Source organism: Mandrillus leucophaeus, unplaced genomic scaffold (assembly GCF_000951045.1).
Source record: "Mandrillus leucophaeus isolate KB7577 unplaced genomic scaffold, Mleu.le_1.0 Scaffold552, whole genome shotgun sequence".
Classification (NCBI taxonomy): Eukaryota; Metazoa; Chordata; class Mammalia; order Primates; family Cercopithecidae; genus Mandrillus; species Mandrillus leucophaeus.
In genome coordinates this window covers 1,129,786-1,157,372 of record NW_012105942.1, presented here as the reverse complement: position 1 = coordinate 1,157,372, position 27,587 = coordinate 1,129,786, and the positions used below count along the sequence as shown (strand labels likewise).

The window sequence follows — 27,587 nt, the reverse complement described above, 5'->3', positions numbered from 1 at the left end:
GTAATTTAAGACAGACTTGTTTGGTAAGGTGGATAAGATGGGTGCATTGGGCCTGAGTGTAGGAAAGTACTATACATGAGAAATCACTGGACTTCTCAGAGTGAGATTTTGAGAAGTCGTGATTTCTCGTGTATAGTACTTCCACTGGACTCTGAGTGGAATCTCAGAGTCCAGTGATTTCTCGTGTATAGTACACAGGGTAGGGGATGCTGTGGCATCTGGGAGAGAGAAGAACAGCATTGAGCTGAGGTAGGCAGGCAAGTCATAGCCTGGTAACTGGACTCTACAGTGGTGCTTGTGATGATGGGCATTCTACTTGGGTGGCTGCCTTTTGAGAAGAGGCTTGAGGATTGAGCCTGGAGACAGTGGCTTTTACCTCCAGAATGATAGCATTCATCCCGGGCAGAACTGAGCATAAGTCTGGAAAAGGAGAGTCAGGCCAGAGTGTGGAGGACTCTATTCGAGGTGGAAGAATTGCTTTCTGGGTTTGCTTTCCTCACTTAGTGGAGTCACTGAGGTTTCCTGCACAGATGAATGATATGATCAGAACTGGAGTTTAGGAAGATTAGTTGGGTAACAGTGTTCTGGGATTCAAACTAGGATTGACAATTTATGAAACAAATAGTCATAGGGAGAAAAATTTACCTGTTGCTAACTTATTTACTGGTTTTATTTACTGTAATCAGAGTCTACTGTTTGTAACTATGACTGAAGTTGTTTTGCACAATATAGAAGTCATCAAATAGTTTTTTAGAGTACTGTCCACTAAAGATAACTAAGCACATAAACCTCAGATAAAGTGAGGAATAATCAGTTTAGTATCCTGATTATCATCTTTCTCCATCCAGTCTAATCAGATATGATATTTATTTTGTAATTAATCCTAACTCTCATCATTCCTTCTCTTCGTTTTTTTCCTAAGGCATTCTTAAGCTACTCTTTTAACAGTGTTTTGAAAGTGTTACTTGGTTGGTCTTGGGTGGGTATATCCCAATTTCCCCTACGCCCCCAATTCCTTAAGCAACTAGCTCCATTTTTGTATGATGTTACAGGAAAGTTCTTGTCCCATTTTTGAAAATAATTTGTCCTTAATCCATGTGATAATTGTTTGATTTTCATAGTCTTGGAATTCAAAGTATCTTGGAAAGAAAGTCAAAGTCTCTTAGCTAGTAAGTGAAGGAGTTGGAATTGAAATTCAAATCTGCCTGATGCTGAGCTATGTTATATCTCTAAGCTTCAATTTCCTTACTTGTAAAATGGAGTCATTGGTAGTACATTTCTCATAGAGTAGTCATGAGAAATTAAGTGAAATGATATACATAGATTGCTTATCATAATACTGTTATCGCTTGTTTATAAACTACCTTTTAACAGGAATTATAGAAATACAGGGCTTATGAATCCAAAATTAATTCAATTGATAAGGTTATTTTGTGCTGTTTTTAGTTATAATTTTATTTGCAAACTTAACATTTGTAATTACTCGATTTTTAAAACATTAGGTGCTCTTATATACAATAATGAGTGAAACTTGTGTCCTCAATAGTTTCTTTTAATTCTTCCCTACAGACTGTCATTCTCCATGTTTAGCTCTGTTTTGTGTTAATTTTCACTGCTTTTTCCCCCCTGAAATGCAATAGTCCTGTAGTGTCCTACTGGAAACATTGTTCTCTTTGTTACAGCTAAAGAAGTGCCTTTGTCACTCCTTTGAGACATTCTGCAGATGCCATTTTGCAGTCCTGAAAAATATGTCCCTGTCCGCCTTGTGCTGTGTTAAATTGTGCATGTATTGTGCTTGATATTTTAATGAAGTCTTACAGAAAATTTGACAGTAACACTTGTCATATAACAAAGAAAGGCTCTTTCTTGATCTAATGTAGATATGTGTTCCCTGATCCCTTCATAGCTCTGTGTGGTCTGAAAGTAGATGCCCCCTACACTTAGATGTGACCTCAGATGGTTGATGCTTTTTGACTACCTTCATAGGAAACTGTTAAAACAACTTCTGAGCAGGAACTCTTAAGTCTTTTGTTGATGTGTATTGCTTTTTAAAGACCTCTTAATTTACATGATCTTAATAGCGTTTTAAGTGGCAAGTACACTCTCTAATTTGCTAAGTGGCTTTAATCCTTGTATTAAGAACTGAGGGAAAAATCTCCTGGGAAATTGCTGTGATAAAATCCAGGAAATTCCTTTCATTCTTTTAAATCCAGTTAAAATCTAACTTAAAGAAAAGTCCTCTGATGTAACAGTGTCTGAAAGCTTCTCAGAGTCCAGTGATTTCTTGTGTATAGTGCCAAGCTCAAAGAGGAATAGTATGAATGTAGCTCTGTGTTTTTGGTAAATCTATACCACATGGCACAATACCAGTTTATTATAACTTTGCTGGGACTTAGTTATCCTGTTTTATACTGCCCTTAAAACTGTTAAGGAGTACAGAGTAAAGGGTGAAAACTCTACATTTTTAAATTTTAATGGAGTTTATTTAAATTTTTGAAAATTATAACACATGTTCAGTGCAGAAAACTTGGTAACAGAAAAATGCAAATAAAGCAAAATTTCCAGGTACCCACATTTCAGGAATAATTACCGTTACCATTTTGGTTGAACATTTCTAGTCTCTTGTCTGTAAATATGTTCGCATAGGTTAAAACAACAGCATTATCCTTTTAAACTCATTTGTTTTCCCTTTGCAAAATAGGGTGATGCATCGCCACAAATTCTTAAGGTAGTAGGACTTACTTTTGGAAGTGTTAATCTATAGGGCATTCATTTGTTCATTAGATGGACTTGTTTGAAAGTTCACAGTTTGTAGAAAGTGTGTATATTTATTGCCTACAGAAGATGTGTGTCAGAAAGACATAGGCTAGTCATTCTGGATGTTTTCCAGGATCATATAAGTATAACAAGTCTGTATTATAACTCTTAAGAAGGCTTTGGAGCAAGTAAAGAGCTGATCACATAAGCCCTGACCTGTCCTGGAGAGCCGGCTCACTGATTTGCAACAAGAGCTGATTCTGTGCTCGCCTGACTCCTGTCATCTGGGGCGGAGGTACACAGGGGTTCCAGTGTTTGTTTATGTCTGGGCATCAGTTGGGCTTGTTTTATAGAATGATTCCAAGCTCTTGGTCGTGCCATTCCATCTGTGTCTTTTAAAGATAAATACACAATTGGTACCGGACAGATCCTGTTACAGGAAACTTTATGGCAGAAACCAACTCTTTATATGGATGTTCTTTTGTAGCTAAGGGGTATAAGTGAGAGGAAGCCCTCCAAGGAGACTCAGATACTGGGGCCAGTCCCTCTCCCCAGAAGAGACAAAGTATCTCTGGCTCCCTTATTACTCTGAGGTCCAATGGGAAGAATATTTACTTATGATATACAGATAATAGAACAGGAAAAACAAGTTTCCTTATCTATTCATAACTGTGCTATTGAATTTATATGTTCCAATATGGTTAACCTGGAATTTTATGGGGACAGTGGGAGGAGATAGACAATGATTGGGAAGCAGGATATGACAGCATTCCAAAATATGGCTGAACTCAAACTGCTTGAACAGAGCTAGTCTAAATCATGAGAGTGAGGTCAACCATAGGAGGAGGAAAGGATCAGGCAGATCATGGCAAAGGGAAAGTTAAGTATGGCAGCTAAGTTAATTTTTATGAGTGCTACATTTCACCTTTTTGTTCAGATATATAGTATGTACTGTGAACCCTGAATATCTGAGACAGGTCTCAGTCAATTTAGAAATCTTGTTTTGCCAAGGTTGAAAACCTGCACCCATGACACAGCCCCAGGAGGTCCTGACAACATGTGCCTATGGTGGTCAGAGCACAGTTTGGTTTTATACATTTTATTTTATTACTATTTTTGAAACAGGGTCTCACTCTGTCACCCAGGCTAGAGTGATTTCACCATATTGGCCAGGCAGGACTCCAATTCCTGACCTCAGATGATCTGCCTGCCTAGGCATTTTGTTTGAGACGAAGTCTCGCTCTGTCGCCCAGGCCGGAGTGCAGTGGCGCAATCTCGGCTCACTGCAAATTCCGCCTCCTGGGTTCATGCCATTCTCCTGCCTCAGCTTCCCGAGTAGCTGGGACTACAGGCGCCTGTCACCATGCCCGGCTAAGTTTTTGTATTTTTAGTAGAGATGGGTTTCACCGTGTTAGCCTGGATGGTCTCAATCTCCTGACCTCGTGATCTGCCCGCCTTGGCCTCCCAAAGTGCTGGGATAGCAGGTGTGAGCCACCATGCCCGGCCGGCCTGTTTTACATATTTTAGAGAGACATAAGACATCAGTCAACATATGTAAGATGAATATAGGTTCTATCTGGAAAGGTGGGGCGGGACAACTTGAAGCAAAGGTGGGACAACTCAGTGGGGAGGGGGATTCCTGGTCATAGGTAGATAAGAGACAAATGGTTGCATTCTTTTGAGTTTCTGATTATCCTCTCCAAAGGAGGCAATCGGATATGCATTTATCTCAGGGAGCAGATCGGTGACTTTAAAAAGAATGGGAGTCAGGTTTGCCCTAAGCAATTCCCAGCTTGACTTTTCCTTTTGGCTTAGTGATTTGGGGGCCCCAAGATTTATGTTTTTCACAGTACGTATACTTTTCTATATATTTAAGTAGAATATATAAACATGTGTATCCTTTCAGTGAGTGTAGTCATAGATATGTCCTTGTCCGTCATGCTTCAGCTTTTATAGGTACAACTGCAGACACCGTCCTTTTGTTGCCTGGGCCTGACCATGCAAAGTCCAGTTGACCTGTTGCACCTGGAGGCCGTCTTTTCTCATAGAATGCAGTCTGCAGGGGCTGTTCATTCCTCTGGTTCCATTTCTATCCAGTCCGTGTGTCAATGGTGAGTCCCAGCGTTAGGTTTTCCCCAGGACATACTCTGCCCTGCCCTCTCCTGTTCCACAGCCATATCCCAGTTCTATATGTCATTAGTTGTATGGCTCGTGGGTAGATGATCAGGTAAGTGATTTTCTGGGTCTCAGCTTGTCCTTGAAGTGTGATTCCTGATCAGATCTAACTGCCCCTGGTTCCTTCACGCACTGTGTTACAGCTCAGGGTCATCTTGGAAAAGGGGCTACATTACTGTTAGCCCATTTTAGTCTTTCACATTCTTGGCATCCTGCTCACTCCGCCAGTGGATTTTGCTGGAGTGGTAGAGACTCCCTGCTGGGTTGGTTTGCCATCTACTAGATGTCTCTTTCACAGCCTTGTGATTTGTGAATGTGTGTACCATAAACTCACAAATAACTTTATGATGTTTCTCCCAACCCCAAGTTTTATTCCCGGTATTCTGTGGCTTAAAATCGGTAACAGAGCTATTGTTAGGTTTGGTCATATACTGCCTATTTTTAACCATATACCTGGAAGCTTGGGTTGGTTTTTAAAAATTTTTCATCCAAGCCAAGGGTAACCCTGATGGTGGCAGGTAGGCCAGTATATTTTAAAAAAATTAACACTGGGGCAACCTACTCTGCTTTACCTTTTCTATAACCAAATAGACAGGAATGAAAGATTCTCCCCGGGCCCTGGAAGCTTAAGGGAATGAATAACTCCTCCCTCCTCAGGCCCAGTCCCAAGGAGCAAGGTCACTTGCGCCAGCAGCCGGCGTGCGTCAGCAAGATAGCAGAAGCAGGAAGAGAGCTGGCCGGAAGACACATACCCCCTGAAGATGGAGAGGGAGGCCGTTTGGGTACTACGTAGCAGTTATGTCAGACTGAGACACTTCCTGTTTTCAGGAGACTATAAAACCCCTGCCCCATCCTCTTTGGTGCTGACGCCATTTTAAGCCTCAGCCCGCCTGCACCCAGGCGCTCATTAAAACAGCGTGTTGCTACACACCGTCTTGTGTTGTTTGTTGGCGGGCTCTCAGGGTTTGAACCCATACAAGAGCCTTGCAGAGGCAATTACAAGTATCTGTGTTTCAGAAATATATGCTGGGTTTCCCAGAAGATTACCTAATTTCCCTGGGCCGAGGAAGCCTCATTTCGTATTTCTTTTATCTATAGCTACTAGGTGTCATTTCTGGGTCCAGTAATGATCTTGTATTTCTCTCTGTGCGGTAACACTTGGTGGTATATATACCTTTTTGGGGTATTATAAAGGTGACTAGGATCAAATATTTAATTGTAATAGTGAATTTTGTTGTTGCCAATTAAATTCATTATGCTTACCACTATAACAACACAAAGATTGAGAATACAGATTTAAGGAACTATCTTTGGTATTTGTTTTTCCTTATTATGAAATAAATTGGTGCCCAGTCTTACTGTGTGCCCAGCTAGGGATTCAAAGGTGAGTAAGAAGACTGAGCTGCTGAGTTCACAGTAAGACAGACTGATACTGAGAATTCAAATTGGGGCGAGGTGCCGCGACTCATGCCTGTAATCCCAGCACTTTGGGAGGCTGGAGGCTGAGGCGGGTGGATCAAGAGGTCGAGACCGTCCTGGCCAACATGGTGAAACCCCGTCTCTACTAAAAATACAAAAATTAGCTAGGTGTGGTGGCCTTGTAGTCCCAGCTACTTGGGAGGCTGAGGCAGGAGAATCGCTTGAACCCAGGAGGCCTAGGTTGCAGTGAGCTGTGAGATGGCGCCACTGCATTCCAGCCTGGCGACTGAGTGAGACTCTGTCTCAAAAAAAAAAAAAAAAAGAATTTGAATTGGTAATTTCAGTAGTAGAAATACATGCAGAGAAAGGACAACAAACTGAGTCTCCATAGAAAGAGAGGAAAGGATGAGGAATGATGGCTATACTGAGTTCATTTTTTGTTTGTTTTACTGGGATTTGGTTTGTAGCTGTACACCACTTAATGAATTAGGTACAATTATTGATTAACTCATAAAATGTTCCATTGACTACCGACTACAAGACTAAGTTATTAGGGTGTGGGGGGTATGGATGTAAGACTGCTGACTTTCCCCTAGGGATCCGATTGCTTGAGTGGCAGCCAGTCAACAGCAATTTAGTGGGAAAGAGAAGGATGCCAGTGATAGGAATTTGACCAGCCAAACTGTGGATACATAAATTTTTCATACTGAACCATTTTGCTTAATATTTAAAAGAATCTTACCAATATCAAATATGTGAGAGTGTGAATCCTTTTGCAAATCACCCTCTTAATAATTACTCAAGAAACGTGTTGAGTCAATGAATGTATCTTTTGTGTAAGAATAGATTTTTATAAATTGGTATTAACATTTGTATTATTTGCTACTGGCTGTTCTTCCATAGAAAGATTTTCTTTCTTTTCTTTTTCCCCCCCCCCTCCAATTGAAACTTCCAGGAAGTATCACTCTCCTAGGATTTCTGTCCAAGTAGTTTTCTGAAGCCAATGGGTGGGTGTATGTTTAGATCCAAGAGAAACAAATTATAACCATGGATGTGAACTTTTCACAGTCTTCTCAGAATAAAAGCTTGAAAAAATATTTTTTTATACTTTTCTTCTGCAAAGACCAAATCTCTTTCTGAAGAGGAATAAAGCAAAGACAACATGTTAAACATATATGCATCTTCATGTTGTTGACCCATTCCCCTTCCCTAATAATTAGCAGAACACCTCAAAAAGTTTATTGAGTATTTTTGGCCATGATTTTAAATTTTAAAAACCAGTACAAAGATGTAGCTATATCAAGTCCAACAGAGCTTAAAGGTAAAAAAATAAAAAAAGTAGATACATAGTGGAGTTCAAATAATATTGGACATTGCTGTTTTAACGAATGCGTTTTGAGTGTCAAGGAACAAAATACTGCAGGATTAGATTTATGAGGGTAAGCCAAGTAAAATGTGGATGCCGAGTAGTAAGAGCTTTCTACTGTATCAAACATGAATTAGACATGTTTAAAGCCTCTTAAATTTATTAAATAAGAATATGATTGGGAAAGGGTGAAGGCTCTAAACTGTAAAGCCCCTGTAAATATCTCCTTGGTTTACCACACTGATTGGTTTCTTAAGCTACTTGCCTCCCATATGACTACCATTGTGTTTTTTGTGTGTGGAAGAGGACATAGCTGTGGGGGTACACATTACTAACCTGGTAGATGGGGGCAGTGGAAATCAGGGTAGAAAAGGAGTATGACAGCCACAAAACTGACATATTTTAACTTCAAAACTACTGGTGTTTCCAAGTCATGGACTTAAACCAAGATTGTATTGTTTGGTAGGTGGTTCATGCCTGTAATCTCAGCACTTTGGGAGGCTGAGGCTGGCGGATCACGAGGTCATGAGATTGAGACTATCCTGGCTAACATGGTGAAACTCTGTCTCTACTAAAAATACAAAAAAAATTAGCCGAGCATGGTGGCAGGCACCTGTAGTCCCAGCTACTTGGTGAGGCAGGAGAATCTCTTGAACCCGGGAGGCGGAGGTTGCAGTGAGCCAAAATCCTGCCACTGCACTCCAGCCTGGGTGACAGGGTGAGACTCCATCTCAAAAAAACAAAACAAAACAAAACAAAACAAAAAAACCTGTATAATTAATAAAGTTATAGGCACCTTTAGGACATTTAATTATATGTCCTCAGTATAGTATACCAACCATACTCATTTGTATTATTATGAGATCTTTGTCTAGACTTTTACAGACATTCACTCTTGCACTAAACAGAGCACTTCAGTTTTGTCGTTTAGGACTATCTCTTTATTTTACCATCAAAGTTAATTCTGTATATCACAATTTGCTGCTTCATACCATCTCTCTTTTCCTATATTTTTATCTTTAAAGTAGGTTTCTTGTACATAGACTAGAATTGATTCTTCCTTTTTAAACCAGTCTGACAATCTCTGCCTTTTAATTTGTATCTTGAGACGATTTACATTTAATTATTGATGTATTTGGCTACCATCCTGCTATGTGTTATGTATTTCTCCCATCTAGTCTTCCTTTCTTTTTCTCTTTTACAGCCTTCCTCTAGATATGTTTTTCTCTAACTTCATTTTGTCTTTCCACTATTGGCTTTTTTTTTTTTTTTTTTTGAGACAGAGTCTTGCTTTGTTGCCCAGGCTGGAGTGCAGTGGTGCTATCTCAGCTCACTGCAACCTCTGCCTCCCGGGTTCCAGCGATTCTCTTGCCTCAGCCTCCTGAGTAGCTGGACCTGCAGTCATACACCACCACACTCAGCCAATTTTTGTATTTTCAGTTGAGGCAGGGTTTCGCCATTTTAGCCGGGCTGGTCTCAAACTCCTGACCTCAGGTGATCGGCCTGTCTTGGCCTCCCAAAATGCAGGGATTACAGGTGTGAGCCACTGCGCCTGGTCAATCCACTATTGTCTTTTATTAGTTATATGTCTTTTTGTGGTTGTTACCCAGTCTAAATTGAACTCATTAACTTCCCTCCAGAAGAGCCTAGTCCTTCCTTGTTAACTATTTCAGTGAATGGCTTTACTGTCCCATTTCTCGTTGTTCTTTCTTTAGCTTTCCCTTGCTCTCTTAATTCCCGAATGTCTTTGGCCATGTGTCTTCTTACCATTCTACTAGTTGAATATTTCTTGAATTTGTCCACTTCGTTCCACTGACACTTGCCCTATTCAGATACTGTAACTTGCATAAAGATGAGCTCACTCAGGGCCTAGTTTTAATTTTGATAACCAAAGAAACACAGATCCCAACATTGACAAAGAATTGACAAACTATTTAAGTTTTTAGTCTCTAAAGAAGCAAAAGAAAAGGTTTTGTTATAACAGCAAAACTTAAGAAAAATTCTCTTCATCAACTAACCTTTTTTGATTCTTCATTACAGTATAGAGCAGACCCCAAACACTCTCCCTTAAACCAGTTTCTTGCCCACCAAATATCAACTCTCTCACAGTTCTTTTAGCAGCTGTTCTTTTCTTTTTTCTACTCAGCCCATTCCATAATATGTCAGTCAAGCTGTGTTCAAAATTGAAATTATAAAGGCATACTTCTCTTTGAGGGAGAGAGAGCAGAGGCTATGACTACCTATTTGTCAACCTTATATTTTATTTTAAACATTATACAGCCTTGAGGAGCTTGTAACCTGATAGGGGAGAAAGGCAAGTAGAGAGTCAATTGGTGAGAATAGAGGTTGTTCAAAAGAGTATGTATTAGGTGTGTGTACCTAAGGCATTTATCGCATGTGTGTCCACAATTGTCTGGCACTTAATGGGCTATCAATCGTTATTTGCTGAATGAGTGAATGAACAATGAATGATCTGATATTGGGCTTCCTGTCCTTCATTCTTTTTTGTTTTTGAGATGGAGTCTCACTGTCTCACAGGCTGGAGTGCAGTGGCATGATCTTGGCTCACTGCAACCTCTGCCTCCTGGGTTCAGTTCTCCCACCTCAGCCTCCTGAGTAGCTGGGACTACAGGCATGCACCACCATGCCCAGCTTATTTTTGTGTTTTTAGTAGAGATGGGGTTTCACCATGTTGGCTAGGCTGATCTCGAACTCCTGACCTTAGGTGATCCGCCCGCCTCGGCCTCCCAAACTGCTGAGATTACAGGCATGAGTCACCCTGCCCAGCCTCCTTTCCTTCATTCTTAACACTTATCTTGCCTGTTGATTAGTTTGCCACTGAGATTTCCCTCCAAGTATTTTTTCATTAGACACATGGAGGTGACTGTACCTTCTTAAGAAGGTAGACTTGGTCTACCACATTTAGTTCTTACAGCACCTTGATGCTATTCTTGTTATGCAGACTTTTATATATTTCTAGCCCCTTCGGATGCCCTGCCGTAGTCTCCCCCGCCATCCCTCAGGAAAGCCTGGCTTTAGGGTGCTTTTTCTGTATTTTTGTATTACTAAAACTTTTCAGGAATAGTCACTTGTTTGGAAACAAGTTTTAAGATTAATACTAGTAACAAATGATAGGATCAGGGTTAATCTCTCATACCTCTGGGGTGACCCCTAAATTATCATCTTTACTCTTGATTTCTGTAATCTTCTGTAAGAACTTAGGTGTCACATCACTTCAAACTCAGTGTACTTGAAAGTTCCAGAATCTTACAGTCTTCTAGTCTTCTCGCCTTGAATCTTGGCATTATTTTTTAGTTATTCTTTATCTGCTATTTAGACTTCAACTCCTGTGGATTATTTTCTCTTAAATATGTTTAATACCTACTCTTTTTTGTTGTTGTTGTTATTTTGGCTGGTACTTCCACCTGAGCCTATTTTTATTTATTTATTTTTGAGACAGGGTCTTCCTCTGTCACTCAAGCTGGAGTGCAGTAGCCCAGTCAGGGCTCACTGCAGCCTCCACCTCCTGGGTGCGAGCAACTTTTCCACCTCACCCTCCTGAGTAGCTGGGACCACAGGCATGCACCACCAACACTCAGCTAATTTTTAAATATTTTGTAGAGATGGGGATCTCACCATGTTGCCCAGGCTGGTGTTGAACCCCTGGGCTCAAGCAGTCCTCCTGCTTAGGGCTCCCAGAGTATTAGGATTATAGGTGTGAGCCACTGCACCTAGCCCACCTGAGCCTATTTACCTTTCTGTCTGCATTCTTCCTGTTTCTGCTGACTACTCTTCCCAATTTTAGGCTCCCAAGTTTATCTTCTCAGAACAACATTCATTCATTCATTCATTCATTCATTCATTCATTCATTCATTCGACAGAGTCTTGCTCTGTTGTCCAGGCTAGAGTTCCATGGCACGATCTCGGCTTACTGCAACCTCTGCCTCCCGGGTTCAAGTGATTCTCCTGCCTCAGCCTCCTGAGTAGCTGGGACTACAGGTGCACGCCATCACGCCTGGCTAATTTTTGTATTTTTAGTAGAGATGAGGTTTCACCCTGTTGGGCAGCCTGGTCTTGAACTCCAGCAATCAAGTGATCCATCTTCCTCAGCCTCCCAAAGTGCTGGGATTACAGTCATGAGCCACCTTGCCTGACCCTCAGAACAACATTTAGTGTTCATCCTGCTTGGCCACAGTAGGCCCAGGAGATTGGAACCCATGTATACTGCTGGTGGGAATGTAAGTGCAGTCATGTTGGAAAGTAGTCTGGTGTGTCCTCAAAAACTTAACATAATCATTTGATCCAGCAGTTCTGCCCCTAAGTATATGCTCAACAGAAATGAAAACATGACCACACAATAAATTATACACGGATTTTCATAGCAGCTATTCATACTGACCAAAAGGCAGACACAACCCAAATATCCATCAGTTGATGAACGGATAAACACCCTGTGATGCAGCCATAGTATTTAATATTATTGGGGCATACAAATGAAGGAAGTACTGATATATTATAACATATATGACTCTTGAAAACATAAGTGAAAGAAACCAGACACAAAAGGCCACATATAAGAATCCATTTATGTAAAATGTCCAGGATCAGGACATTTATAGAAACAGAAAGTAGATTAGTGATTGCTGGGGATAATGTAGTGTGACAGCTGGAGTATGAGGTTTCTTTTTTCTTTAATAAGATCAAAATCATATAACATAAATTTATTATTTTACCCATTTTAAAATATACAGTTCAGCGGTTTTTATTACATTTGAAATGTTCAACCATTACTACTATCTCAGAACATTTTTATCTTCTCCAGAAAAAAATCCTGTACCTCTTAAGTAGTCACTTCCCACTCCTCACTTTCCCTAGAAGCTTCTGAATCTGCTACACCATTTTACATTCCTGCCAGCGATGGGTAAGGATTCGAATTCTCCAAATCCTTACCAACACTTCTTTTTTATTTTTTAAACATTGCTATCCTAGTGGGTTTGAAGCGGTATCTGAATGTGATTTTGATTTCCATTTTCTAATGACTAATGATATTTAATATCTTTTCATGTTATGATTGGCCACTTGTATATCTTCCTTGGAGAAATGTTACTCCTAGTTTATTGAGTATTTTTACTGTGAAAAGGATGCTGGCTTTTGTCAAATGCTTTTTCTGTGTCTACTGAGGTGATCATGTGGGTTTCCCTGCTTCATCTCTATTAATATGGTTTATCGATTAATTTTCTTTTGTTGAACTACTCTTGTATTTCTGGAATAAATCCCACTTGGCCACGATATAAGATCCTTTAATATCCTGCTGGATTTGGTTTGCCAGTGTTTTGCCAAGGATTTTTGCCTGTATGTTAATAGGGGTGTTGGTCTTTAGTTTTCTTTTCTTGTGGTAGTTTTGTTTGGCTTTTGTATCAGGCCCCATAGAATGGGTTAGGAAGGGTTTCTTTTTTGGGTGATAAATGTGGTCTAAAATTGTTTGTGGTGTTGGTTGTACAACTCTGTGACTATACTCAAAACCATTTAATCGTACACCTAAAATGGGTGACTTGTATATCTCCAAGCTGCTACCAATCTCCATGCTGCTACCAAAAAAGCAAAACAAAAGAAAAACATCTGCAAGGAGCTTCTCACCTATATTCTTTAGCCCAAAGTTCTTTTTCTGTTCTTCAAAGCCCTCAGCAGTCTTTCTGGCTATCATATTTCAGCATTACCTCTGATTTATCTTTGTATATAATTCTGATCCAGTGACAGTGGTCATTTTGCTGTCCGGCTCACCAACTCTTACTCCCCAATGACACAGGATTCTTTTCCTGGTCACTTTGCAAGCCAGGGACCTTCAACTCGTGATGTCCCATCTGGACCTCACTTGGTCATGCTACCTGCTGTAGGAGATGTCCCTTTCACTTGGCCCTTCCAGGTTGAATCTAGCTTATGCACTGGTTCCCGAGGTCTTGTCCCACACACTGGTTCCTGAGTTCTTGTCCTGTACCCAAGAAGAAGGAGGTACACTGACAGTCGATGAGTGAGCAAGGCAGGGAGTTTTACTGAGTGAGGAAAATAGCTTTCAGTGGAGAGGAGATGCTGGGTGGTGTTACTACTTGAAGGTGGAAAGCCCCCCCAAATGCGGCTGAGTGTGGGGCTTTTATGGGCTCAGAGTGGGGTAGAGGCCGGTCATAGGTAGGATTGGAAAAGACTACATTCAGTTGGTTAAAAAGCATTATTCAGAAAGAATCAGCTGGGAAAGGGTGGGCAAACAGGAACAGAAGATCTCACTCTGCGTTGTGCGTTTCATTCAGGACTAGCAGTCCTGGTCTTTCAGCTTTCAGGCTGGTTTTTTTGGCCTGAAGGTGAGGGTTCACTGGGGACCTGCCCCTGTCTGTCTAGGCATTTGGCTGCCTCCTGTCACTATCACCAAGATCTTTGAGGGCATGTTGTCCAGTCTGCATCTTCACCCTGCCTTAGGACTGTTCCCATCTCTCTTGAGTGTTCCTGTCCCTTTTCCCTACCAATGGCAATTCAGTCTCCCTTTCAGAGTTTTATTCGAGTTTCTTCTATTCACCTTCTAACCGATAGTAATCTCTTGGTCCCAAGCCCCTAAATCTGGTGATTATGTTGTTTCAGTTAAAAAATAGAAAGGATAAGTATGATCTAGAATGTATGTATTTTCTTAAGGAGACAGTGGGACAGAATATTTGAAACCAGAACTGTTCTGGGAAACCTGATGTATGTGTTGGTAGTCCTTTAGGCATCTTTTTAAAAAATGCATTTACAGTTACCTCAAGTTTATAGAGATACCTTTTCATTTGAACTTCTCTGATCTCCCCAAATACAGTCATGTGATACATAACAACATTTTGGTCAACAACAGACCACATACAGGATGGAGGTCCCATAAGATTATAGTGGAGGTGAAGAATTCGTATTATCTGGTGACACTGTTCCCATGGTAATGTCATAGCACAATGCATTACTCTCACATGTTTGTGGTGATGGTGGTGTTAACAAACCTACTGTACAGCCAATCTTATAAAGATCTAGCACATACAATTAGGTACAGTACATAATACTTGATAATGATAGATGATTATTTTACTGGTTTGTGTATTTACTATACTTTTTATCACTATTTTAGAATATACTTGTTCCACTTACACAAAACAAACTTTAACTGTGAAATGGATTCAGGCATGTCCTTCAGGAGGTGTTTAAGAAGAAGGCCTTGTTATCATGGGAGATGATAGCTCCATGTTATTGCCCCTGCCGACCTTCTAGTAGCACCAGATATGGAGGTAGAAGACAGTGATAGTGATGATTCTGACCCTGTAGGGACCTATGCTAGTATGTGTGTTTTTATCTTAGTTTTTAACAAAAAAGTTTAAAAATAGAAAAAAGCTTATAGAATAGGGATTTAACGAAAGGATATTTTTGTAAAGCTGTACAATATATTTGCATTTTAAGCTAAGTGTTACAAGAGTAAAGAAAGCTTTAAAAATGCAAGTTTATAAAGTAAAAAGACAGTAAGCTAAGGTTAATTCATCGAATAAAAATATTTAAAAAAATTTAATGTGGCGTAAGTGTACAGTGTTTATAAAGTCTATAGTCAGGCTGGACATGGTATCCCATGCCAGTAATCCCTGCACTTTGAGAGGTCTAGGCAGGAGGATTGCTTGAGCCCAGAAACTTGAGACCAGTCTGCAAAACATGGTGCAATCCCATCTCTACAAAAAAATAAAAAAATCAGCAGAGCAGGTGGTGTGTGCCTGTAGTCGCAGCTACTTGGGAGGTTGAGGTGGGAGGATCACTGGAGCCTGGGAGGTTGAGGCAGAGAGCCATGATCACACCACTGCACTGCAGCCTGGGTGAACTTTCAGGTGAACTCAAGACTGTCTCAAAAAAAAAAAGTCTATAGTAGTGTACAAGTGTATAGTAACATGCCGTACCAGTTTGTAGCCTAGAAGTAATAGACTATGCCATCTAGCCTAGATGTGTAGTAGGCTATGCCATGTACGTTGTAAGTACATTCTATGATGCTTGCATAAGGATGAAATCACCTTAAGGATACATTTCTCAAAAACATGATCCTCGTTGACACATTACTGTAGTTCTTCGTGTTTGAAGAAAGGCATGTACTGATATATCTAGCCAGTAACATTAAATGCCAGGCAAGCCTCTGTTGATACATATATATGTATTTGGAAGGTAGAAACACCTGCAAATTTCATTTGCTGTTCCTGGTTTCTCTTATGAAATCTTTTTGAGAACTTTATGGTACTAGAGTGGAAACAGTTGAATAAAGTCCTGATGATGATAGTAAAGTCTTGTGGGCAAATGTGAGACACTGGAAGGTGAGGCTGTTTACCTAAAGGCTGCTTTTTGTAGTTCAGGCTATATAAGCATCATGGTGTGATGTCAAGAATGTATCTCACGTAAACTAGAATTGGATTTACACATGGTTGTTAGGCGGTTGAGCCAGAATCAAATTCAAGTTTGTCGAACTCCAGGACTGTTGATTAACCACTGTATGATTTTTGCATTTTATGCTTATTAAGGGAAGTTATGTAATTTCTCTGAGCCTCATTTTCTTTGACTACAGAATGAACTTGATAATATGTGCCTTACAGAGATATTTTGAAGCATAAATATGTTTGTAAAGCATTTAGCAGACAGTTTTCTCACCAGGTAGGTAGGTCTTTTATTATTAGTAAAATATTTTCTTCAAGACAGTGACTCCAACAAAAAATGGTTTTTGAAAGCAAGTCTGAAACTTCTGCAGAGAACGTTGCATATTTCTTGGAGTATTGAGTGCTTTACGTTTTTACACAAAGTTTTCAGTGTTCCGTTTCTGTAGAGTTTAGATAATGTTCCAAATAAGTCGTTTGTTGGTCATTACTTTATTTCCCCCTATTGTTTTTTTGTTTGTTATTCTGAATGAATTGTTGTCAAAAAGGTAATAGAATTATACCCTCTCTGCCATTAACTTCCCTTCCGAAGACTTGGAGAATATCTGACACTTGCGGTTAACTGCAACTGTTACATAGTTAAGCCTTAGGTTTTGAAGTTTATGGAATGAGGTTTGGAAAGGCTGATTTTTTTGCTGTTGTTGTTGGAAGCCACAATAGAAATAAACTGGAGAAGTGGTGATTGGTTTTCATCTTGGCTGCAGAAGAAGTATTTGTTGGTGTCGCTATAGAAACATAGTCAAAACTTCAGTATTGAAAGCATCACAAAATAAAGCATTGATTTGATTACTTAAATCGTGTTTCTTGTGTCGGAGTTATTCCTAATTGACTTAAAAATGCCTTTGAGTTTTTTTTATTCTTAGCTGTCATAAATATCCAGATATAAGTTTAAATGAAATAAAGCTCAAAATAAATCAGTGTTCTGAATATGAATGCTAATCATCTAAACTTTAAAAATCACCATTATTCCTTAGTAGTTTGAAAAAATAATTATGTTATAACAAATTCAAATTTCCTGCTGGTGATGGTGATAAGTTATAATTTTAAAAATGTATAGCTTTATATATTTTAGCATAATTTTGGTTCAGTTGGGGATTTTGCATAATGAAAACCACATATGCTTTTTATCTTCAAATTTTATTTATATTTTCTTTTACCAATTTAGATGGACATGCTATTTTAGCTTTTTAATAAAGCTACAATTTGGATCAGTAGACGACAGTTCCACTAAACAGTTTGTAGGGGAAAATAGCTCTGCTTCTGGCTTTTATAGACTCTCTTGCTCAAAGGAAGAACTGCTATTGAGTCAGTTACAACTTCAGTGGAAGATGTCTTGCAGCTGTGCCTTTTTGGTTTTGTTCCAGAGATAGTATTTGTGTGCACTGTCAGAATGTCTTAAAGGCCCACCCTGGAAAGGATTCAACCCTATAAAAGGAGTTTTGTTTTATAACCTTTCACATATTCTTATGGAGTTCTGGTGGTGATGGTGGTCTTCATTATCTTGTCTTTTAAACTGGCATTTTATTGAGACACAGGCTTCACAGTTTGAGAATAGGAGCTACAGTTGTAGGTATTGTATCTAATGAAATAAATTTAGTCAAGCCCTTGGCACACACTATGATGAAAACAAAATACCCTTCCCCAAACTTTGCAATTTCAGTGAATTATTTTTAACAACTTTTCTGCCTCTGTACTGATAAGGAGATTGGCACTCATTTGATTATTCTCCTGGGTAACTTACTTAATAGATATTGATTTACAAATCAAGTTACTATGTAAGAAGAGTTTCAAACACCAATTACTTCTCATATTGAAAATTGTTCGGCCTAAACTGTTTTAAGCCATATGTTTATATAAATGCTAGGAGAATTATCATTGAATATATTCTGGGTGATTGACCATATTTTCTCCAAAATTTCCCCCTTTCTCTTTAGTTTTTTTCCTTTACATTGTTAAAATTACAGCAAACTTAGTTTAAAGATTTTAATTGTTTTTTATTTGCCATTCAAGACTGGAGCAACACCTTATTCTATAAAATAGAACGAATGTCCGATAAGCTGAACAGAGGAAGTTGCTTTTATAGACAGAAAAGAGCTGAGGGAAGCAGAAACAGAGAACAAACGCATGTTGGTTGTTTCAAAGTGACTTTTCTTATAGCGTTAAAACAGAGGGGACTTCCTTATGCCTTCCCCTTTGGATTGGTTGTTGTGAATTTCTTTCTTCCTTTTTAAAAAACTGCCCCGTTTCAGAGTTTAGTTTGATTACCTGGCTCCATTCTGGTGTGATATGGTCTGCTGGAGCATAGTGCAGGAGGCTAGTCCAAAACAATGGCCTCCTATAAATTTTATTTAACAAAATGCTCCAAAGTTGTTAGCTTCCTTAAACCCCTTCCTCTCCGAGCCCATGTCTGTCTCCCATTACTGTTCTCTTTGGCCTGTAGGGTCAGGATGTTCCTCCTGCTATTGAAGGTTAAACTCTTCTCTGTGGTTTTGATCCTTTTCCTCCATCTTTTTTGAACTACATGCCATTCATTTTCCTTTGTTTCTCCTTTGTGTCTTGAACCTCTCCTCTCTCTCTCTCCCACTGAAAGATTGCACCAAACAAAAACAGCCTAAACGTACATCTTCCCTCAATCTTAGACTCTTTGTAGTTATTACTTGACCTTTTCTCATTGCTAAACTTCAGATATTAATTTTCACTTATCTCTTTCCCTCCCCTCTTCTGATATTTTATCTGTAGCCATTAGCTTTTTCTTCTCCTAGCCACTGAACTTGCTCTTTGAGGTTAGCAGCTATCTTGTGACCCTTTTAACCCTTATTGTTCCCTGAAGCAATCTGCCCTTGCCCCTGTTGACCATGCCTCCCTGTTAGACTCTTCTTTCTTGTCAGTACTTTCTTGGTTTTCTTTCTCTTAGTGCCTTTTAGCCTTCTTGATAGGTTCTTTGGTCTCTCTGCCTGGGGATTTTTGGTGAGCATTTATCCTACTGTTTGCTTTCTCTACAGTTTCATCTACCTCTGATAATGCTGATTGACTGAGCAATTCCACATCTCAGTCTGGAAACCCAGGCTCTGTCATTCAGACACACACCTTCAACCATATTCGGATTTCCACCTGGATGTCACACATTTTCAGCCCAGATGCATTCAAAGTGGAAGCTTTTGCTTCCTTTCTTTCTGATTTTTACTTTGTTTGGAAGTCTCTTTCTAACTTCATGGTACCACCATCTAACCGTTGACTCTCAGGAACCTGGGAGCTTTATTTTTTGTTACTCCCACCATCCAGTTAATTATCAAGTCCCATTCATTTTACCCATTAAATATTTATTGACACCATCTCTTCATTTGCATTCTTATTGCTTCTATCTTAGTCTCCTGGATCCCTGGAGCATCATCCTAACGAGTTTCCTTTTTTTTTTTTGATAGTCTTGCTCCGTCACCCAGGCTGTAGTGCAGTGGCACGATCTTGGCTCACTGCAGCTGCCGCCTCCTGGGTTCAAGCAGTTCTCATGTCTCAGCCTCCCAAGTAGCTGGGGTTACAGGTGTGTGCCACCATATCTGGCTAATAATTTGTATTTTTAGGAGAGATGGAGTTTCGCTATGTTGGCCAGGCTGGTCTCAAACTTTTGACCTGAAGTGGTCCACCCACCTCAGTCTCCCAAAGTGCTGGGGTTATAGGCATGAGCCACCACGCCCGGCCAGTCAGTTTCCTTTCATTGTGTCAATTGGTCTCACATGGCTGCCAAAGTTATCTTCCAGAAATACAAAGTTAATAGCTTTTTAAAAAATTGCCTGCAGGATAGAGTAAAAACATCTGAGCTTAGCATATTGATCATGCATTATTTGGGTGTTGCTTTCCTTGTCCTGTCTCCTCCACTCCCCACCCTGTGTTCCAGGCCGTTGAAGTTCTCACTGTTCTCTACAACACATTTATCTTTCATGATTCTGTGTCCTTCACTTACTGTTCCCACGGTGAGGAGTGTGCTTCTACCCACTTATAATAAGCCCAGTAAGCTCCTTCTTATCCTTCAAGGTCAGGTCAAGTGTCACCTCGGGAAGCATTCTTTCTTCATCAAGTCTGTTAACTGTTAAATTGTTTATGCTTCCATCATAGCTCTTATTCTCTTTGTAGTTAGCTATTTAAATACCCTACTGTCACACCACTAGAGCCACATTTTACACAGGTCTGTATCCTCAGCAGCTATCAGCAAGCTCAAAGCAATTCCTCATGGAATGAATGGATCTTTACAAAACCCAGAAGTACAGTATTAAAATCAAGATTTCATGGGCAGAGGTAATGGTGAGTATAATGGCTTGATATTAGATATTTTTTATTTATTGTTATGAGTAGGTATGGTTGTGGATTGAGAACATCTTGGCACTTGTGGTTAGGATTTTCTAATTCAAGTTTAGAGAATTAGGTTTTGAAAGTGAAGCTACAGAGCTGTAGTCTCAAATTATGAAGAGCTAATAAAGTTATGAAGGATGGGAAGTACACTGGGTTCTCAACAAGTGGCCACACCATTGCAGATCATATATCAGGCAGAAGGAGGATAGCGAGACAGGTGAAGTGAGGAGAGGGCCCCAGACTGGGGCTGTACCTCCCCAGCACACTCTGGGTTTGTAGCTGTGCCTTGCTTATTACATACACCTTAACGTTTCCCCAGCTTGCCCTGGTAGAAGCAGCATTCAATTTTATACAACGTGTTTTTTGATGAAAGCTTTGTGTTTACACATTTGATGTTTATATGGTTCTAGCAGAGCCTCTTGGGATGGTGGTGGCTGTCTTAAAGTAAAGGAGAGAAAAGAAAGAAGGGAAATTATAGGGGGTGGGTTGGGGTGGTGATATAATTTTCTTTCTACAAGTTGAGAAAGAAATAGATACATTGGATTGGTGGGAAATTATTATACATTAATATTTACTTTTTAAAAATGAAGTTAAACCATAATGATATCTTCCACCACTTTTAGGGGAAAAGGCGTAGATGAATCTTTTGACCATGGAAATTCTGTGTTTAACAGTAAATTGCATTCATTTAGTGTTTTGCACTTTACCAGTAGCTACTATGGTTCGTTTTTGATCCTTTCAATCCCATTATATAGGTAGGTTAGCAGCTGCTACTTTTATTTTATACATGTAGCTAAATGGCAACATGGGAATATATCTAAGCTATTTGACTATGTTTGATGTTCCTTAAGGTTAAGAAGGGTAGGTATTTCTTGTCAGTTGCCCTTTTATTTTTGGAGACTTACAATTTTGGGGGAGGAGGGAGGTTATAGCATTTTTCTTGGGTACAGAAGTTGGAGCAGAGCTGGGGAGCATTGTAGGTCTCTTGGAATTCCTAGTCTCAGGGCTGTTTTGTTTCTTCTGGCCCTTGGACAACAATGAAGGGTCTCTATTCTTTTTTCTCTCCTTAACAGTGTGTCTCCCCTTCTCATCCAGGCAGGACAGTTTGCTACAGGAAAAGGCATTGGGATTATTGGTAAGAATCTGACATCTAGCCTGGTGAGATCTTGCTACTGATTTGCTATGTAAATAATCTGACTTCTGGGCCTTAGATTTCCCATCTAATTAAAGGCAAGAAGTAGAGGTACATGAACATTGAGATCCTTTTTAGCTCTGAACTACTTTGATTCTCTACAAATTCCATTTTGCTCAGTCATATCTACAGTATTATACAGCTGCTAGCAAGATTGTTGTTTCTGCTTTGTATGTAGTGGAATTTGTGGTAGGTGCTTTTGTTTTATTTCTTTAATCCCTAAGGCAAAGTGGGTGTCATTATGACCTAGTGGTAGCATCTGCTCATTCAAAGTGTGAGAGAAGAATGATCCTATAATTGTAATCTTTATAAAGCTTTCCTTGACCACCGAAAGGAGGTGACCATTTCCTTTGTGCCCTTCTTGTACCTGTCTTACAGCCCTTATCACATAAGGTGTAATGATTTGTTTATGTGTCTGACTTCCCTGCTAGACTGTAAATGTCCAGTAGACTCTTGTGGGCAAGAACTTTCCCTAGGTCCTTAGGGCCTAGACCAGTGTCTGGTGTAAAGCAGGAATTCAGCACATATTTCTTAGACATAAAGTAGAATAAAAATAATACGGTTTAATGTACCTGCTGGATTACTATACTGGTCTGATTGTGTAATTTAAAAAGTGGTGCTTTTGACTTTTGTAGTTAATTAAAAGCAAACAAAAAGGATTTAAGAGTTTTATCCTGATACTTTTTAGATGCTTCTTTGGTTGAAAACAGTAACTTTTTGATTAGAGATTCTCAGCCACCACTCTTTTATTCTTTATCCATTTTCCTCCTTCTGTACCTGCTCCCACTTTCTCTCCATACCCCCTGTAAAAATCTGAGGTCATGCAGTGTCTTTCTTTCCTAGAGTCCCATAAATCTACAGTACTTTTCAACGTTACATCTTAAAAATGTAATTGTTTTTAATGTAATTGAACATGTGAGTCTAATCTTGCTAAGATGTCTGGTAGGGAAGAAATTTTGCGGGTGACGCATGTGTAGTTGTATACATTATTCTGGTTTAGAGCCTGAGAGAAGTTAAACTGTGGTATGTGGTCAAAGAAGAACTTGCACATTAGAGCCAACGTGCTAATGAAAAAAATTATTTTTTCTGCCTACATCAGATACATCAGTATCAATGATCCTATGAAATGTGGACCATTTTTAAAAATGTTAAAAAAAGTTATAGACTGATTGGGAAGTTCATCCATATTGAAGAGTCATGGAACTCCTGTCCGTATTTGTTCAGGAAGTAATCTTGCATGACAATTGGTAGATGAGAAGATTGGATTCCCTGTACAATCAGAATAAAAAGAGTTGTGTTTTTTTTTTTTTGTTTGTTTTTTTTTTGAAGACGGAGTCTTGTTCTGTCACCTAGGCTGGAGTGCAATGGCACAATCTTGGTTCACTGCAGCCTCTGCCTCCCAGACTCAAGTGTTTCTCCTGCCTCAGCCTCCCGAGTAGCTGGAATTATAGGCACATGCCACTGTGCCCAGCTAATTTTTTTTTGTATTTTTAGTAGAGACGGGGTTTCACCATGTTGGCCAGGATGGTCTTGAACTCCTGACCTCAGGTGATCCACCCGTGTTGGCCTCCCAAAGTGCTGGGATTACAGGCATGAGCCACCATGCCCGGCCAGAGATTTAAAAAAATATTTCTTCTGAGTACTTTTTAGGTTATTTTAGTTTTTTTCCAGAAAATTGTGTTGTCTGCTTCTTTTCTTAGTAGGATAGATGATAATCACTTTACAGATGGGGGCTAAATGGGCAGAAGTGAGATGACCAAAAGGAATTCTTCTTCCTCATTGTCTTTTCTGTGATATTGATAACTGTACTTTCTGCCTAGAGTTTGTGTCTCTTAAGGTTTTCGAGCCATGAGTGACTCATCAGATTATGGGGTTCTTTATGTCTTACGCATTCTTTGTCCTCATAAAGTAGGAGGTAGGATGATTTTTAAAAGTCAGATTATACTGGGTTTAAGATAAAATTCTGTGTCTACACAGACTCACATACACAAATGTAGGGAAAGTGTTCCCTTCCTAACGTTAACCAACTTCCTTGAATATTTTAAAATTAACTTTTGGAGGATAAACCTGATTTCCTGTTTTAATGAAATAATGAGACATTGTTGAAACTTGACTTTTTTCGGTCTTCTCAAAATAGATGTAATACATATAAATTCATATAATAACAATTTTAAAATATTAAGACCTTTGTAGATGTTTCAACCTATATATTTTATGTACTCAAATATATTTAAATCATATTGGAAATGAGTAAATGACACTGGACCTTGTTTGTATACTTCTTTGCTTATAACCCATCAAGTAATCTCATATGTTATTTCACCTCTCTGGGTTCACTTGTATCTGAAAAACAAGAGTGTTAAAAAGACTGCCTTGCCAGCCTGGTCAATATGGTAAAACCCCATCTCTACGAAAAATACAAAAATTAGCCAGGTGTGGTGGCAGGCACCTGTAGTCCCAGCTACTTGGGAGGCTGAGGCAGGTGAATTGCTTGAACTCGGGAGGCTGAGGCAGAAGAATCACTTGAACCCGGGAGGCAGAGGTTGCAGTGTAGTCCCAGCTACTCGGGAGGCTGAGGCAGAAGAATCACTTGAACCCGGGAGGCAGAGGTTGCGGTGAGCTGAGATCGCGCCACTGTACTCTAGCCTGGGAGTCATGGCGACACTGCGTCTACAAAAGAAAGAGGCTGCCTTGTGGAAAAGTCTATTGGCTTTGAAGGCAGACCAAATTGATGTGAATTCCAGCTCTACCACTCATAAGTGGGTATGTGAGTTTGAGACTCAATTTCTCTAGGTTCTAATAGTCTAATTTTTAAATTCACTTTATTAATAGTTGTTTTTCAAAATCATAATGCCACAAAACTCATCCTCTCTGAATTCTCCCAACCTTTTTTTAAACAATGAGATTCACAGGTCTCCTGAGTAGGATCTTTTGAGGCCAGCAGAGGAGGTGAGCAGAAGCATTGGGTTCCCTAGTTAAGAAGGTAGGCGTCTTAGCTCATGCTGCCATAACAAAATACTGTAGACTGGGTGGCTCACACAATAGGTACTTATTTTCTCACAGTTCATCTAAGTTGGAGGGTTTCTGGTAAGGGCTCTTCTTTGCTTCCTGACAATTTTTACTGTGCCCTTCATGGTAGAGAGAGAATGAGAGACTGCACAAGTTCACTGGTGCTTCTTTTTATGAGGGCACTAATTTCATCATTAGGGCCCCCCCCTCATGACCTTATCTAAACCTATCTCCCAAAGCTCCTACCTCCATCACGTTGTAGGTTAGATTCAACATAGGAATTTTAGAGGGATGCAATTCAGTTCATAGCAGTAGGAGAGTAAGAGAAGAGAGCAGGAGACACAGGGGTGTTAAGAAATGCCTAGGATGGACCAGAAGATCTACCACTATTGAATTCATAGGGCCTAGTGCTGCTATAGGTTATAAGTTTTCACATTTCTGGATTACAAGGAGTTATGAATTTCAGAAAAAAAGGTTGAAAGTGTGAACCCGAATACCTGACGACATGCGCCTACAGTAGTCAGAGCACAGTTTGGTTTTATACATTTTAGGGAGAAAGGAGACATCAGTCAACATATGTAAGATGAACATTGGTTCAGTCTGGAAAGACAGGACAAATGAAGCAAAGGTGGGACAACTTGAAGCAGAGAGGGGGCTCCCTGGTCACAGGTGGATAAGAGTCAAATGGTTGCATTCTTCTGAGTTTTCGATTAGCCTCTCCAAAGGAGGCAATCGGATATGCATTTATCTCGGTGAGCAGAGGGGTGACTTTGAATAGAAAGGAGGGAGGCAGGTTTGCCCTAAGCAGTTCCTAGCTTGACTTTTCGCTTTAGCTTAGTGATTTGGGGGCCTCAAGATTTATTTTCCTTTCACAAAGGCATTATTTTTCCAAGTTAAGTATATTGTAACAAATTTACAGTTACATCAGCAGTGTTTATTAAAAAACACATTTAACATAAAAAGGTGGGAAGAACTTAATCTGCATAAGGGAAGATGCTCTGGATTGAATAAAATTGGCTCTATTAAAAAACTCACCAAATTTGCCCTTTGTGAACCAGTGAAAACTTTATGATGGATAGTACAATTTACTTCCACTATGTAGAATGACTTTAAAAAAAAAGTTTTGTGTCTGCCCATTTTGGCAAAGATGAATCTCTTCAGAGGTGCTGTGGAAACTTTTACCAAAATAAGATTTTTTTAAAAAGTGAAAAAGTGAAGAAGAAAAATGAGGACTTTCATCAAGTCTTCCTATTAAGCAAACCTTAGTTTTTAAAATTTTTAATTTTTTTTGAAATGGAGTCGCTCAGGCTGGAGTGCAATGGCGTGATCTTGGCTGACTGCAACCTCCGCCTCCCAGGTTCAAGTGATTCTTCTGCCTCAGACTCCCGAGTAGCTGGGATTACAGGCACGCGCCACCATGCCCGGGTTTTTTTTTTTTTTTGTATCTTTAGTAGAGATGGGTTTTTACCACGTTGGCCAGGTTGGGCTCAAACCCCTGACCTCGTGATCTGCCCACCTTGGCCTCACAAAGTGGTGGGATTACAGGCGTGAGCCACTACGCCTGGCCGCAAACCTTACTTTTTTTGCTAGTTGGTACTGGTGACATCTTGTTTATTAATAAATATCTGAAGTGTTTTCTTTGTGATTTACAAGAGACCTATTAAAGACTTTGCTGTAGGTGAATGTGAACAGATTATTACTGCTCTGTAGGAGTGTAACACAGTAACTGGGTAAAGTTGTAAAAATGCACAAGTGCACTTCTAGTCTATCTCAGTCATGAATTGTCAGTGCAAATATGTGTGTTGGGGAAAAAAACCCAGAATTTAAATTGTGGAAATGTAAAGGGGGGTTGGTACTGTGGAGTTAAGGAACATTAGTTATTTCTCAGATTGCTCTGACCTGAATCTTAGAATTGACGCATTTTCCTTTAGTGACTTTACATTTTCGTTGCTTCCATGTTTCTTTAGTCATATTATAGGTGGATATAGTATTATCTTATTTTTAGTCATTTCTCTTTTTATGTTTTTATTTTATTTTATTTTTTGAGACGGAGTCTCGTTTTTGCCCAGGCTGGAGTGTAATGGCACAATCCTGGCTCACTGCAGCCTCCGCCTCCTGAGTTCAAGCAGTTCTCCTGTCTCGGCCTCCTGAGTAGCTGGAACCACAGGCATGCGCTATGACACTCAGCCAATTGTTGTGTTTTTAGTAGAGATGGAGTTTCGCCATGTTGGCCAGGCTGGTCTAGAACTCCTGACCTCAAGTGATTTGTCTACCTCGGCCTCCCAAAGTTCTGGTGTTACAGGCATGAGCCACTGCGCCTGGCCATTTTTAGTAATTTCTCAATTTAGGATTGAAATATGAAACAAGAATTTAATAGCTTTATAACTATATCATGGTACCTATACTATCTGGGTTAAAATGCACCTCCATTTTTATGTACAGTGTGAATGAATAGACATTCTTGTATAAATGAGTCGAAATGAATATTTTTTAATGTTGAAATATGGATGATGTATTTGCACAGTTTTTCTGTATCTGAAAATTTGTCTATAGTAATTTATAGATAAAGATGATTAGACTGTACAATAGACCTCCCCTTATTCATAGTTTTGCTTTCTGCAATGCAGTTACCTGCAGTCATCTGTGGTCTAAAATTATTACATGGAAAATTCTAGAAACAAGCAATTCATAAGTTTTCAGTTGCACACCATTTTTAGTAGCTTGATGAAATATCACACTCTCTGCCCCATCCTGTGCGGGATGTGAATTACGCATTTGCCCAGTGGCTCCATGCTGTAGAAGCAACCACCTGTCAGTTACTTAGTAGCTGGCTTGGTGATCAGATTGACTATCGTAATA

The 27,587-nt window shown here is 39.6% G+C and overlaps 1 protein-coding gene across 1 annotated transcript in view; it reads left to right on the top strand.

Annotated features, from left to right (window-relative positions):
* Positions 1–27,587, top strand: part of LOC105552377 (band 4.1-like protein 2) — a 179,187-nt gene that overhangs the window by 10,789 nt on the left and 140,811 nt on the right. The gene's annotated exons all lie outside the window — the stretch shown is intronic.